This window comes from Lathyrus oleraceus, chromosome 2 (genome assembly GCF_024323335.1).
Source record: "Lathyrus oleraceus cultivar Zhongwan6 chromosome 2, CAAS_Psat_ZW6_1.0, whole genome shotgun sequence".
In the NCBI taxonomy this organism is placed as follows: Eukaryota; Viridiplantae; Streptophyta; class Magnoliopsida; order Fabales; family Fabaceae; genus Lathyrus; species Lathyrus oleraceus.
In genome coordinates, this window is record NC_066580.1 from 27,822,281 (window position 1) to 27,839,735 (window position 17,455).

At 37.0% G+C, this 17,455-nt stretch overlaps 1 long non-coding RNA gene across 1 annotated transcript; it reads left to right on the forward strand.

Annotated features, from left to right (window-relative positions):
• Positions 1-3,878: 3,878 nt before the first annotated feature.
• Positions 3,879-5,158, forward strand: LOC127121087 (uncharacterized). The gene is made up of 2 exons (XR_007803308.1): positions 3,879-4,309; positions 4,926-5,158. It is a non-coding gene; the product is annotated as an uncharacterized LOC127121087 (long non-coding RNA).
• The last annotated feature ends 12,297 nt before the right edge of the window (positions 5,159-17,455 follow it).

Here is a 17,455-nt window from a genome sequence, read left to right on the forward strand (position 1 = left end):
AATCCCAAAGAAAAATGGATTTTGTTTCCAAAGAAACAATATATCACTAAGATGAGTGGTTATGATTGAAGGTAGATGATGGATCATGAAAGATATGGATGGTGCCATAAGGCAGAAGAAATAATTAGTATGGTGAAAGGAGAATCAATAACTAGGATGAAAGGATAATCAATACTTAGGATGCTCGCCAGGGGTTCTTCGAAGCCTTGTGCCTACATATTTTCATCGTGTAATGAGAAAGTCAGAGCTCTGTAGTTCATGGAACTAAGGCGGAACAAAGACATCAAGAGGTTGAAAGCAACATGTATTATTAAGACAAACAAGAAGTGTGAGAAGATTTTAATAGAAGCGATGAAAGGTATAACTTGGCACCAAAAGACAATGGTATTGCAGAAACACATAAAGGTAAGTAAACTTTGAACCAAAGAGTAAACAGACATATTGGCCAGGAAACATAGGAATTAAGTGTTTGTCATCAAGACAAATAGCTCTTAGTTCACAAGATGGACACTGATATGTATGGGACCCAAAGGAGGATGATATTTGGTCCAAGGAAAGACAATATATGTCACTGAGGGATGGTAATGATGCATGCATAAGACTTAACAGTCGTTTGATTCGAACCACATTAAAGTCTATGAACGAAGACGAGCACTTTGAATAGCTATGGCTTATGCCCCGTACGCAAAGGTACTCTAGACAAGGGTAGGAGAAAATGCATCTCATCATTCTTCATTGCTTAAGGCTCATGGTATGTGATACTAATCATAACTAGAAAGCTTTTTAAGAAGACTCTCCTTGTTGCCCCTTATGATGAAATTTTGATTTGAAGTAGAAAACTTGACAATCATTTGATTTGCATTGTACTAAAGTCTATGAACAAAGGCAAGCACTTTGAATAGCTAGGGAATATGCCCCGTTCCCAAACGTACTCTAGACACGGGTAGGAGAAACTCCATCTCATCATTATTCGTTGCTTAACGCTCATGGCATAGAACTTCAATCAAGATTGACAAGTGTTGATACTTCTTTGCTGGATAATCTTACAATGCAATGTTGTTTATGAAGAAAAGACTTGACAATCATTTGATTCCAATTATACTAAAGTCTATGAACGAAGGAGAATTCTTTGAAGAGTTAGGGCCTACGCCCCATATGCAAAGGCAATCTAGACAAGGGTAGGAGAAAATCCATCTCATCATTCTTCGTTTCTTAAGGCTCATGGCACACAACTTGAATCAAGATTGACAAGTGTTGATACACCTTTTTTGCGATTGAACTGAAGTTCACTCTGTCTGCAATGTGAAGGCCTTGTATTGTCTTGATGTCTTGAACTCTTGATCTTGAATCTTGAAGTCTTTAACTCTTGAGATCCAATAGAACTTAAACACAATGGACTTGCCATATCAAGTGATCAAGGGTCTTTTGATCACTTGAATAGGCTTGGGGAATTGAGCATATTGCAAAGGATTTGTTTTATCAAAGTAAACTTTGATCAACACAACCAGTGGGAAAAAGTCAGTTGAATTATATACAACCTTAATGGTTAGTCACTCAAACTAAACCAACTGATGTCACACAACCCTAAACTAGGGGAACATACAAAATATTACAATCAATGCAAAAGATCATATATTCAACGGTACTTAAAGTCAATAAGAAATGAATTCCATCATGTACAAATAAATGAAGATTTATCTCATGATTATGGTGAAAAGAATGACATACCTGTTGGTGTAAGCCCTAGATGTCTATACTTTTGGTACTTGTATCGAATTATTTATTAATAATAAAAAGTTTTTTATTTATTATGTTTGTTTAATAAAGTCCCTAGAATAGCTAGGTTGGTTAATGTATCAAGTGTGACTTAATCATGAGATCTCATTAAGCATAAGGACATTATTCTTAAAGTATCCTTAGTCGAGCTTTGTTGTGAAGTGGGATAGCATTAAAGCATTAAGACTATTATGTATATATACTGATGATCACATCTCATGGATCATGGATAAGGAGTTATCAAGTCTTAAACATAGGTATAAATATTAGGAGTAATATTTATACTGGATTGACCCGTTATGATAATACTGTATAAAATGTTATGCAAAGTGTCATAAGTTATTCTCATGGTGATAGTGGTGTATACCACCCTTCGACTTGAAACCACTATGGACCCTATATATAGAGTCAAGTGCTTTATTTTTTATCAAACATTATCCGTAACTGGATGACCATAAAGACAGTTGATGGGTACTCCAAGAAGCATGTTGAGGGACATGAGTGACCTAGATGGAATTTTCCAATCCTGCGTAACAGGATAAATGTCTAAGGGCCCAATATTGAACTGGACAAGGATGACACGGTTTATGCCTTGTGTTCAATATAGATATAAGGGCAAAAGGGTAATTGTACACACAAGTATTATTACAAAAAGGGATTTGTTAGATCACATGACGTTTTCGTGTCTTGGGTAGCAGTGATGTGTTGCTAGATACCCCTCACTATTTATTATGTTAAATACAAGATTTAATATAATTGTCAATGTCGCGAAAACCTACAGGGTCACACACAAAAGGACGGATTGATGAGAGATAGAGTAAATAAAGAACACCATAAAGTACAGTGCATTTAAGTGAATTGTGAAACATCGTAAGGTACGATGGACTTAACTAGAATACGAAATATGGTAAGGTACCACACGCTTAAGTGGTTTTTTGGTATACCATAAGATATGGGCCACATACACTTAAGTGGAATTTCTAGCTTGCAGCCCACACAAGTGGTTCTATAAATAGAACCCTTATGCAGAAGCATTTCATTAGATGAAATTTCGTTTCTCTCTCTCTCTCTCTCACACACACACACACACGCACACACACACACACATTCAAAGCCTTCATTTGTATCAGCTAGCACTGAGACTGAAGAAATTTGTTCGTGTGAACTGAGTAGATGTGTTGTCACCATTCAATGTTTGTGATCACTCGTTAGATTTGCATCAAAGGTTTCAATCGCCACAAGAGGTAACGATTTCTATCACTGATCATGCCCATTGGTAAGGATCGCTAAAGGAGAAAATTTTTAATTCCCGCTGAGTTTTGGATCTCCATTCTCCTTCAATACCCAAGGCAAATATCATAATAAATATAAATGACATTTTCAATTTACAATATAACCACAAATCAATGGACCATTAAAGGGAGTTAAACCTATGGATCAAACATCAATCTAAACATGGATTATGAATTAAACAAAGGCAATAAAACTCATATTGAACAGTTGAAGAATTAATCAACAAAATGGCAAGATGATCCATCAAAACCCTAATCTAAACATGCTTAAATTAATCAAGACTTTATGGTATCAAACATGTTCATCATACTCAAGATCAATCACCACATCAATAATGAACAAAGAAAAATACTCCATAAAAATTCTAATAAAAATCTAGAAAAAAATGCCAAGTATATCATGTCTTTCATCGTATAAATTATCAAAAAATATGATGACAGATATCACAAAAATAGTAAAAAAAAAGTCAAGAAAAACTATGTAAAAAAATATGGATTAGGTATGTTAATTTGCACCAGAAAATAGGGGTCAGATTTGTAAAAAGGGGTGCAAACAGGGCCCTGGCGCATGGGCCAAAGTGAGGTCCATATAAAAAGTCCAACGTTTTTCCAGGGAGGTGAACAAGTGAAAGAGTGGTAAACCTAACACAAATTGCCTAAGGCCCAAACACACAGGCCCACACAAAAATCTTGAGCATGGAAAGTGGATAAGGTAAAAAGTGATGTGGCAATGAGTTATTAGTGACATGGATATTGATGAATCAGATTAATGAATTTAAAACAAATAAAAATGTGATAAACATGGAAACGAATCTCGGAACTAAGTGCAAACGCAAACCTCTCTCCTCTCTCAGTCCATTTATGTCTTGCTCCCTCCGTCGTGCCGAAGGCCTCTCTGACGGCGGAGGCACTCATAAATCCAAAACAAGAAGAATGTTTGAACCGAAATCATGCGCTGAAACCAAAAATGCAAACGGATTCTTCTAATTCTTCAAGAACCATGCAAGTCGAAGATAAAAATGGAAGAACCCTAAGTAATCAAAGCCAAATTAAGTAGCGCACGTTCACGGATTCACATTCAAACCATGGGGCTAATGACGCCAAGTGTTTCTTCTACACAATGGTAACTATTTCATAGCAAATAGGAGTGAAACACAATTTACCTCCGAAACAGAGAACTGTTTTGATGAATGTTGAAACGGAGAAGACGGAGGCGCAGCGGAAAATCACTTGAAACACAGGTAATTCGTGATCTTATCTCCTTCTTCGATATTCACTTCTTCTTCTACACTTCTTCTGTGAATAGAAATTGAACTGTGAGTGATGAATGAAGAGGTTTAGCTCACCCTTGGTTGAAGCTTCGATGTGAAGCTTCAATGGAGTTTTGAGATAGAGCTTTGAGGGAGAGAAAGGATTGAGTTTGAGAATGCATATTGAAAATTCTGGAAATGAGAGTGTACGTGTACGCGTGAAAAAACGGAATGAGTGAAGGATCAATTGATTTATAGCATTTGGAATTCTGTTATGAGAGGCTATCAAAATTCACTTTGAAATTCACAGTTATTGGAATGAAAAACTGTTTTGAGATGCAACTCAAATTGCATCGAAATTCATTTGAAATGCATAAGTTAGTTGGAAATAAAAAAAAAACTGTTTTGAGTTGGTTATGAGGTTCAATTCAGTTTCGATTCTCTGTGGTGCATCCTTGTTGTCTTAGGGTGGAATTCCATTTGATCCATATTATTCACCAGGTTTGAATTATGTAGGGTCTGTTAACAGTATGTTTGTGAATCGTGAATTGGAATTGTTTGGCTCTGTCATGAAAACAATTATGCATAGTTTAATGTGTATATGCAGGTGTAATGTTGTGAAAGGATATGCGTGTTGGAGCTTGGTTTGGATGCATTGCAGGTGCAAGGTAATGTTCGTGGTCTGCCAAAAGAAATTCTGCAGGATGCTATGCAGAGAGTTTCACTTGTAACACCTTAAATTTTTCCCGAGTAAATTTAAAACATTTATTAGAGTAAAAAAAACAGCATGCAATGTAGGATGCTACACTAAAACATACAATCAACCTACTAAGTTATAAATACACGTAACAGTTTGCATTTAAAAAAATAGTAGTAATAACCATATGTCTGAATGTTAACTTTTATTAAATAGCAGCAGAACAACAATAAAAAACAATTAACTCAACATAACCAACATCAACATAACATTTCATATATCAAATATTTAAACATAAAGAAAGACACAGCGTTCCAATGCCCTAGTTTACACATAAGAGCAGACGGCGACATAAAAATAAAACGAAAGACTTCATCTTCCACTCACATTTGAACTCCTAATGCGGATTATCTACATGTTACCTGCATGGAGGCAACATTCAAACATAAGGGGTGAGCATCAAATTATTACATGCACATCACCCATTCCATAACACAATTCCACATAATCCACATAATGGCTATTCACACATAATAGCAACATAACAACCATCCAACATAACAACAACATAATAAACCATCCAACATAGTAACAAGATAATCAACCATTCAACATAATAAAAAATGCAACCAATGTACAACACAATGAGACTCAACAACTCGACTCAATGCATGTGGTACCAATACGTGAACACTCAGGTTCACCACTTCGATCCTCACCTCCTACGATCAAAGTTATCAATTCGTTACCATCACTTCCGATAACGTCTCATTGATTCCATCACCTTCTAAATCAGCAACCGACCCAATCCACACAATGGGATTTGTGGCTCACCAACAACTGTCCATCTATCCAACAACATGAATTCATATAACATACAATACATGCAACAACAACATCATATACAAGGATCCACATGCATAGTCAATGTACACTGCCAATACTGACCATCATGCATCAAACACATGTTATACAACTCAACAACATCAACATACAACATAAGAAGCAACAACAATGCATTTAACATTATGTCACACAACCACAGATACAGTACAATGCATTCCAACATCATCACACAGAAAAACATTCATTTTCAGGTTCTAAAATCAATTTTAAATGAGATTACACACTCTCAGCTTTCTGACGCTTTGAACCGCGCGTCAAACGGAGTTACGGAGCTAAAGTTACGTCATTTTCAATTTCCCAATTTTTTTTCGTAACAGTTGAAACTTGTTACGCTCAAATCGGTAATCGGTTACGGGCCAAAAACCTATTTTTCGTTGTTGGAGGCCTTTCGAACCTCCAATTTCGATTTCGTAAAAACCTCTTATCTCAGAATTCGACATACTATAATAATTCAATGATTAAAATAGAAAATTCATAATATATCAAAGATTAGCATAAAAAAATCATTCATTATCATCAATTCATATGTACCCCAAACCTCCCAACAACAACAGTTTCAACAGTTCATCATTTCAACTCTGACCCGAAACCACATCAATTCACACAACTTTTACATCACATAATCAAATCAAATTTCTTGGGTTTAACAACAACATTTTCATCATTCGCACAATTCAATCAAATTTCATGGGTTTAACATCAACATTTTCATCATTCCCACAATTCAATCAAATTTCATGGGTTTAAAAATAACATTTTCATCATTTACACAATTCAATCAAATTTCATGGATTTAACAACAACATTTTCATCATTCACATAATTCAATCAAATTTCACGGGTTTAATAATAACATTTTCATCATTCACATAATTCAATCAAATTTCATGGGTTTAACAACAACATTTTCGTCATTCCCATAATTCAATCAAATTTCATGGGTTTAACTGCAACATTTTCATCATTCCCACGATTCAACATAGATAATAAAATATATAACCTACATGACATAATCTACCCACCATCATCATGTTAACCCTTAGATAATCAGAACCCCACTTTTACCTTAGAGTTCCTAGCAATAACTTCTTTAACCTTCAACAATGGTGAATCTCCCTTTGAGTTTTAGACTCTTCTTCTCACTTTCTCTGCTTCTTCTCTTTTCTTCCCAAATGTTATATATTGAGTTTCTATCCCAATACCCCTTTTATATTTTTATTATAAATCCTATTATTTTATTAATTTATTATATTATCACTATTTTCTTAATAATAATAATAGTAATAAAAAAATAATACACTCAAATTAAATAATTAATATTCATATTCATATAATATTAATTAGTTAAATAAATAATAACTAATATGATTAATTAGTTTTACTCACCACACCATCATTTCTTCACCTTTGCTCACACACTCCCTAACACCTTAATTTCTAAGGCAACTACCCTACACCAAGGGTACACAACACATCAAAACACCAATTACCATAATACAACCACAAATATCAGATGATTAAATTATGAAAAATAATTTAAATAAAATTGAGGCGTTACATCACTTGTGTGCAACTGACTTAGGAAGAATTAGATTGGGAGTTGGATTATAGGTTATCCATTTGGCTTGGTCATTTTGCAGCAAGGCAATGCGGCAAGGAAGAAAGGGCAATGCTTGGAATATGATGCTTGGACTATCTAGCCAACGATGAAAAGGCTTGGTGTTATGGAGTTGCTTGATGGAATTTGGAATGCTAGAGATTTCATGGAATTGGCTATAGAATTCAATTGTTGTACTTAATGAATGCATGAAAGGCTATGTTGCAATATGTATGGAATTTTTTGAATGAAATCTTATTTATGTATGGATTTTATTGAACGTATATTGGAAGGTGGATTTGAATGTATATAGTTTGATGAAAATTGAATGACATGGTTTTGAATTGGTTAAAACAAAAGGTTGTATTGCAATTGAACTAATGGCTATGTAATTAATGTTTCAATGGTTGAATGGTTTGAAAATTGATAAGATGGCTTGAAAAGATGGAAATTGGACTAGGTTCATCTAGAGGTCTAACTGCTGGTCTGACCAAGAAATGAACCTGGTTATGAACCTGGTCATGACCTAATTTCTTGGTCCAAATGGTGGTCCAACCTAGAAATGGACCAAGTCCACTTAGTCATGCAAAATCCAATGAAACATGGACTTTAATGATGAAGCATGGAAGAATGAATGAAAATAGGTTTTAGGGGGTCAAGGGAGGGTCAGTTGACTTTGGTCAACTGGTTGACCCAAAAGTAAATCGTTGACCAAAAGTCAATTGTAACAAATCTGGAAAATTTTGTGGTGTTGTATGGACACAAACACCTTTGTAATAGAATGAACAATATGTGAGTGAAAATGACACTTGAATTGATTAAGATGATCATGAATGAAATTTTCTAAAAAGACTGTGGACTGGATTGAATGGGTTGGCGGACATGACCACCCAATGAACCAAACATAAGCAACAAGACCTAAAAATTGTAACAAATACCCAAGAATAATGACCAAGGCAAAACCAAATGGATGAGAACAATGACCTTGATCCAGATGAAATCTCAAACAAGTGGATATGCAGATTAGATGAATGAATCTAATGCACAAAGGAAAATTTAATAGTTGATTATGTATGACAAGATGTATGACAAGAATCTCCTTCCAATGAGCTAGGGTTTCAGTCATTTCCATGATCAAAAGTCAACCTCAAATGGCACATAAGTCCCAAGCATCCTTCATTAGGGTTTCATGATGCACAACCCCTAATCAAGGTCTTCAAACAAAGCAAGAAGCTCCACAATTAGTACCCCAACACATGGGCCCATAATTAGGGTTTAGATTATTAAATCAATGCTCAAGAAGCAATCACAAAGTCCCATAGTAGCACAATCAAGGATTAGGGGTTTTGATGCCCTGAACCATAAGCAAACCTTAGCCCTTCTGTTAACCATGAATTTTGAATCTATGATGGTTATTAGCAAATGTTAACATGAATGAATGATGCAAACGAATGAGTACAGATGAATCTCAAGTCATACGTTAGACGAAAAATGAAAAGGGAGGGCAAATTTTGGGTATGACTGATGCGGTGTTTCGCAAGTATACGAACGCGTCAGAGTAATATAAAAGATTGTCGAATCCACTGAGATCAAGTGTTAATCTATCGTTATCTATTGTTATGGTGTTTATCAAAGGCAATCAAAATAGGTGTTTTTTAGAGTGTGCAATGAAAAGGTAAAGTGTTGAAATAAAGATATAATTAATAAAGACAGGGTCAAATGTAATTCACGTAATCGATTGATAATCCAAGTACTTGCTAGTAGAGCTACTTATGGGCAGTGTTTCCTACTTTGAAAAGAACTAATTTAACAGAACTGTCGCTTTCGTGTATTCAGAACCGAGTTGTACTCCCTAATCAAACCCTCTTATTGTCACTTATAAAAAGGCGCACATTGCGTTAGAGTAGTAAACCTATTTTTAAGAAATATAGTATCTTGACTAAGTTGAAAAGTATTATAACCTGGATTTCTTAACCAAAAGAGGTTCTTACGAACCAGACTCTAAACTTATAAACGCGTCCGAAAATAGTTTTAAAATCTCTTTTCTTCTTAATGTTAAAATCTCCTAATGAACTAAACAAAGCGCTTTCGCTGTTTTTGAAATAGTTAAAAACAATTAAGTTTAAAAAGACGTTGGATGGCTTTCGATCTTACCCAACGGAATTGAAGTGCGGGAAAACTTAAGTTGAAAGTTAAAATAGCCCTTAAGTGCTTCTACGAACAATTGTACGGATTATCGGTTCAATTACGATCCTTACATTCTAACGTTATAGATTTAGTTAGACATGGTAAAGTAAAAGTGCATTAATTTAAATAAAAGTAGTGCGAGTGCGGAAAGTAAATAATTTAAAGCGAGTGCGAGGAAATAAATAATTTAAAGCGAGTGCGAGGAAAGTAAATAATTTAAAGCGAGTGCGAGGAAATAAATAATTTAAAGCGAGTGCGAGGAAATAAATAAAGTAAAGCGAGTGCGGGAAATAAATAAAGTAAAGCGAGTGCGAGAAATAAATAAAGTAAAGCGAGTGCGGGAAATAAATAAAGTAAAGACAAGTAATAAAAACCTGCTCCAATCGGAGGGTTGAATAAATTGCAAAGCGAAAATGAAAATGGCGGTAGGATTGACTTCCTTCCAAAGTGCTCCAAACTCGATTACAGACTCTATCACAGACTCGATTACACAATTGTGGTAACACTCCAATGCGAAGCGATTACCACTTTATAAAACTGAATATATGCCTAAGTGAAACAAAGTTGCTCTGAGTTTGCCTCTGCTCTAAGTTTGGATGATTGTAAAAGTGAATTCGAGTTTCTATTTATAAGCAACTAAAAAGATGGAAATGACTTGGATGCCCTTCAACTTGAAAATGGAGGGAAACTGTTTTCCTCTTGTGGCGCCCGCCACAAGGCCATGGCGCCCGCCATTGGGTAGGCCATAAGCACAAAATGCTGAATTTTAGGGTTTTTGGCTCTTTTTCACTCCTTTTCTTGATCGGGGCTCCGATTAAAGTAAAAACCTGAAAACAAAGGAAAACATACCAATAACACAATAAAATGATAATAAAACGACTAGAATGCATGTGAAATCGGAGTCGAAAATACGGTAAATTTTAGTGTTATCAAACTCTCCCACACTTAAACCTTTGCTTGTCCTCAAGCAAAACATTGAAAAGCTCATAAAAGAAAATTTGTGTAAACGAGTGCTTCAGGTAAAAATTCTAAGTTCAAGTTGGGATGTAGTGATAGGTACTAACTGAGTGAACTAAGGGTATCATGATGACACTAATCCACAAATACGGACATATACTTCATTCCTATATTAACCAACCCATATTATCCCACAATACCTAGGCCTGCCTCTTCATCTCTTTTTATATCCTTTTCATTCAGACGCAATCACATTAAGCCCGTTATCCGTACATGCTTCATAGTAGAGTGGCCTGTTAGTGATTATGATCAAAGCATGGGGTTTCTGGCACATAAACATGTGTAAACCCTTTTATTGGACCCAACTGTAGTTGTGGGGGATCAGATCGTAATCCGCCCTACCGAGTTCAGTGCCAGATACCTCTGAACCAACTGGCAGTGGGTACTGCTTTTCTTTTTCTTTTTCTTTTTCTTTTTGTAGCAATTTTTTTACAATTCTTTGGTTTAAATGACTTTGTGAGGGTCACCTATACCGGAGTTGCCTTTTTGCTTTCTTTTATTTTTTGTTTTTCTAGATCATTCACTTATTTGCATTGGTCCCCTACGTAGAGGATGCGTAGGCCGGAGCTGACTGCTGAGATAAACTACTAAGGACTTATACGAAAATGATGATTAAGGCAATGGTATATGGGGTTTCGGGAATGATTCCTATATTTACGAAGCTTATGGTGCTAAAACAGATACTGATGTTTCGCAAAGTTCTCCCAAGTCACCGCATCCTTACTTAAAACATGTCTTTAAAACCTGAAAACTTTCGGAATAACACTATTTTCTTTTGCAAAAAAATTTGGTGGGGCTAAAGGTATGGGGAGGTAGGATTGTACTAAAGATCTACTATATTTGGTGACTCGTCAGACTCATGCATTATACTAAAAAGCAAAGTAGACAACTAAAAGGAAATAACAAATAAATAAACTATCTAAAAACAGTAAAGAAAAAGCGATAAAGGAAAAACGAGAAAAGCAATAAAGAAAAGACGAAAGAGTCTCCTCCCACACTTAAATCGAACATTGTCCCCAATGTTTCGAAATAAGATAAGGAAAGAGTTACCTGACAACCTATTGCTGACCACTAGTGCCCTCGCCATCCTGAGGTGGACGATGGGATCGGGTACGACGACGATCTCTCTGAACCATCCTCTCCATCAGGGCATCCTGAGCGGTCCTCACCTCTCGAAGGTTACCTATAATAGAACCTTGAGTGGCTTCAATTAGTGCCATGTGTCTCTGGTGGTAGTTTTGTTGACGGGCTTGTGTATCTGTGATCGTTTGCAGGGACTGTAGAACAGTGTCATAGGACCTGTCTGTCCTCCGCTGCGACTCTTGCATGAAGCGCATGTTATCCGCCATTTGTTGCTGGATGGTAGAGAGTAGGTCGTCACGCCTTTGCTCTCTAGCCATGTGGTCACGCCACATTTCCTTTGTAATATAGAAGCCAGGAGTGGTACCTGCAGAAGAAGAAGATGGTGCGGTGTGTGGTGGTGAAGGATGATGGGGGGAGACATGGGGTACGTGAGATCTCTCTCTCCGATCATATTCATCATCAGTGTCATGTCCCACCTCATCAGGCATGTTAGGAGGAAGAGGACCCAAAACAGGTGGGGCATCTAAAGCGTAGGTCCAATTCCTTTCATCTCGTACATCTGTACGTCTAGTGCACGGTAAAACAACAGATGGGATAGCTACGCCATGAACCATAAGCATATAGCCTCCTTCTCTCCTCGAGCGGCACAATTTCATGTCTCTCAGAAATTTTAGGTTAATTATGCGAGGAGGTAAGGGTCCTAGGGTAGCCATCTCATCGTTCAGGTTAAGCGCCCGAGCAATAGATAGAATCAATCCACCAAAAGAAATCGGTCCCGCTTTATTCACAGTTAAAATCATATGAGCAAGCATGAACGGGACCGAATTAATACGTCTATTTGTGAGGCTTCCTTGTAAAAATAGAAGCTCTCTAGCATTAACCTTATTTGGATTCTCCCGGCCAAAAATAGTGCATGCCAACAGATATCTAAAAACTCTGATGGTCGGGTTATGGATAGTTGAGGCAAGAACTCCTTCAAAAGAGTTTATGGAAGTGTTTAATAAATGCTCCCAGAAGGAAAATACCTCAACAGACCATTTGGAATCCAAAGGGGCCTCACAAATAGCACCTTCCCCATGAGGGATCCCTAACAAGCTGGCTAGTTCGTCGGTACTGAATTGGTATTCAACAGCAAACATTCTAAATTTGATAGTACCAACTGTGCTAGCAGTGTTAGGGTTGACAATATAAATTAAGGAACTCAAAAATTCAATTGTCAACCGCTCATAGGTAGGTTCTTTATTGGAAAAGAAATTATGCAAACCTAAATTATCTAATAAATGAAATATGCTATGATAGATACCTAAAGTGTAGAGACAGTCTTCGTCAACATACCTTGTCGGGAGGATTTCCCGATTTTGCAACCGTTCAATAATTTTTCTTTGTCGATCCCCCGATTTCCCTCCTCGAAAAATGAATCCGTTAAACTCCATTTGAAAGCTCTTCAAAAGTGATGAAGAAGATGAAGTGGTTTGTGAAAAAGGTTGGATTTTTACAAAATCCGACAGATGAAATCGAAAATGGAAAGTGGAATAATGATTTGTGTGGTGTGGTGGTTAGAAAAGTATGAGCTTTTTGTGGGTTCAAGGATGTTTTTCCAAGGTGAAAAAATGGGTTTGGGAGGTTGTGAGTTGTAAAAATGGTGAAGAAAGGGGTTCTGCCCCGACCATTTACAGACGCTGTGACGGGCGCCACAGGTCCTATGGCGGGCGCCACAAGGCAAAATCTGGCTGGGCCAGATTTTGGTCCTTTTGTTTGGGCTTCTCTTGTCTTTTGGCTTTGAGGGATCCATATAGCATTTGTCTTGTGATTCTCCTAGTATCTTTGACTTGCATAATTTTATAAAAGTAAAAACGAAAATAAAAAGTGAAACTGAAACAAAAACAAAAACAGAAATTAAATATAAATAAATAAATAACTGAAAAATTAAAATGCAAATAAAATAAATATAAAACATATATAGATAAAAATAGAAATACTAATGTATAGATGTAGTTTATATAATATTCCAAATGCGATAATATAAGATGAGTTATGTAAACACGAGAAATATAAAAAATAAGATAAAATAAGATTAAATGGTGAGATCATGTAGTTGGGATGTCATCTTCCTGAGAGGAACCACGGAGCATGGCTACTTCTTGCTTGAGTTCTGCGATCTCCTGATATAGACAGTCAACTTCAGTAGCATGGGTGAGATCAGACACTCCCATCTGTAAAGTAAGGTCAGCCACCTCCTGTCTAAGCGCTGCGATCTCTCTACGACACTCAGCAATCTGAGTGCGGATGTCGGGTGTCTGCAATGAAAGATTATTAGAGAAAATAGTGATTCTGGGAGATGGTGGTGTAGGTGTGTATTCAGCAATGGGTGGCGATCTCGACTCCTCAACGGTCTCTCCCTGGCCCTCTAGAGCATAACTCCAATTCGCTGGATCATGTGAAATTCTAGTTATCAGACTTTAGATGTCACACGGGTTGTTATGACATCCAATTCTGCACAGACAAGAATTATGCAGAACTTAACAGTAAGTGCAGTAAATAACACAAGTAATTGTTTACCCAGTTCAGTCCAACATGACCTACATCTGGGGGCTACCAAGCCAGGGAGGAAATCCACTATCAGTAGTATTAATTCAAAGCTAAACTCACCCGTTTACAACTTGTCACTTAATCCCTACCCAATGCAATTTCAATCTTACTCTAAGATCAGAGTTCCTACTCACTCCCCCTCAATCACCTCAGTGATTACTACCTTTAATCAATATTAAAGACAACTTTGAAGTCACACTTCAAACAACTCTTGATTGTGCTTAACAACTTTAATCAAGATACACAACACTCACGCTTAAAAGCTTTGAGCGACACAACACTTACAACTCAATGAACACCCTATACCAAAGCAATCATCAATGTGATAATGGCTTGGCTTACAAGATATGTCTAATACAAGACTCACAAAAATACAGCAGTGAAGTATGATGGACACACTTAATCTTCACGCCTCAAAATCCCCGAAACTGAATGAAGGAACGACTTCCTTTTATATTGCAGTACCTGGGCTTTTTCACTTGTATTCTCCTGAATTTAAGGTCACGTGAGTTCCCATAAATTCAACATCTAGGTTACTAACAAATAGGCTATTTGTTAGGTTCATTAAATGTAGCTTGGTTGTTGATTTCCTGGATTTTCTCTAAGCTGTTGAATCCCTGAAGAATAGCCTGAGAAAAAGCTGAAACAGAAAACTGAACAACCTACAATATAGCATATGCTGCCAGGAATGAATGTCACGACATTCAGCTTGACATCAAGGATCATATGTTGAGTCTGTTTTTCCAGAAAACAGACTGTACAATTTTGCTGACCTGTACATGACCAAAATGACCATACTACAGTAACAGCTTACAATAATAAATGTCAAAGTATCCAATTTGACATTTACACATTTGGCCTTAAGTCAGTTCTGTTATCCTCTTGAAGAACAGACTAAGAAACATACTGAAGTGTAGCAGAACACCACTCTGTCTATTATTCAGTATATACTGTCCATGATGAATGTCATAACATCCAGTTTGACATTCATATAGTAGGCCTTATGCCAGGTCTGGTTCTTCCTTGATAACCAGACTGCAAATGAATACTGAGCTCTAACAGAACACCAACTGTTCTATTCCTCAGTATCTGCTGACAGGGATGAATGTCACAGTATCCAGTTTGACATTCAATAAATCCTGTATTAGCTAATCCTGCAGTAACTACTCAAGTGTGTCATGACATCAGTCAAGACATCAGAGTACATTTAGATATTCTAACCTACAATGCAGTCACACATACACACCATGTCATGACATCAGTCAAGACATTAGAATCCAACTAGTGTTTTACCATATAATGCAGCCAATTAAACACCTACAAACTCCCCCTTTGGCAAATTTTTGGCTAAAACACTTTGATCCCCATAACAGAGTTCATAGCAGCGGAATCACACATCTACCAGGAAATAAACCTAGCTAATACACTCAGAGTGGCAGCACACTCACCTACATGGAAGTTAAATAAAAACTTCACAAAGCAGCACACATACAGAGGAGCAGAAGTTAAATACAAAACTTCAACACACATCAGCTGCAGGGGAGGAATCTTCGAGTCTGTCATGAACGTCTGTTTTCACAGACCAATCTGTTGTCTGGGGTATCACCTGTTACTCCCCCTTTTTCTCAAAAATGTTGCCAAAGCCAACAACATAAATAGAAAAAAAATGACAAACTTACAGACTTGGTTTTACTTCACAGTTTCAACCAAGTTAGTACCCACTTGATCTTGCTTCACAACTTTGATCAAGTAATCACCCACTTTTGCTTTACTGTAGGTACAACCATATCAGATGCCATGACTTTGTTTCTGACATCCAGAACCACTCCTGCATGAACAGCGTCCTTGAATTCCTGCAGGTGCATAGGCCTTCTCACGTTAGGGTGTCTCCTTACCCTCTTGTTGCCACACTTGTTGCAAGTGGTATAACTATGATCTGTTGACCAATCAGAACATAGTTCCAATAAGTACATTCCAAACATCATTGGTTGCTATAAGGTCTCAGAGAGACATATTCCCAGTTTGCCTCTTAAATTTTCAAACTGAGTAGCATCCAGAGCCTTTGTAAATATGTCAGCCAGTTGTAGTTCAGTGGCTACATGTTCCAAAGTAATCACCTTGTCTTCCACCAGATCTCTGATGAAGTGATGTCTAATGTCAATATGTTTGGTCCTGCTGTGTTGAATGGGATTCTTGGAAATATTGATGGCACTGAGATTATCACAGAATAATGTCATGACATTTTGAGTGACATTGTACTCAGTGAGCATCTGTTTCATCCACACCAGTTGGGAACAACTGCTTCCAGCAGCTATGTATTCAGCCTCTCCAGTGGACAGGGATACACAGTTCTGCTTCTTGCTGAACCAAGATATGAGATTGTCTCCCAAGAAGAAACATCCTCCTGATGTGCTTTTTCTGTCATCACCACTTCCAAGCCCAGTCAGCATCACAGTACCCAGATAGGACAGGCTCAGACCCATGTGAGTACAGCATCCCATAGTCACACGTCCCATTGATGTACTTGAGGATCCTTTTGACTTGATTCAAGTGGCTCACCTTAGGCTCTGCTTGGTATCTCGCACACACTCCAACTGCATAAGAAATGTCAGGTCTACTTGCAGTTAGATATAGTAGACTGCCTATCATGCTTCTATATAAGCATTGATCAACACTAGGCCCTCCATCATCTTTGGTTAACTTCAGATGAGTAGGAGCAGGAGTCCTTTTGTGCCTAGCATTATCCATACCAAACTTCTTAACGATGTTTTTGGCATACTTGCTTTGGGAGAGAAACATAGAGTCCTCCATTTGGTTGACTTGCATTCCAAGAAAGTAGGTTAGTTCCCCAACTAGACTCATTTCAAACTCAGATTGCATCTGTTGAACAAAATGTGTTACCATTTGTTCTGACATACCACCAAAGACTATATCATCCACATAGATTTGAGCAATCATGATTTTGCCGTCTTCATCCTTCACAAACAAGGTTTTATCTATTCCACCTTTTCTGTATCCATTTGAGGTCAGAAATTCGGTCAACCTTTCATACCATGCTCTA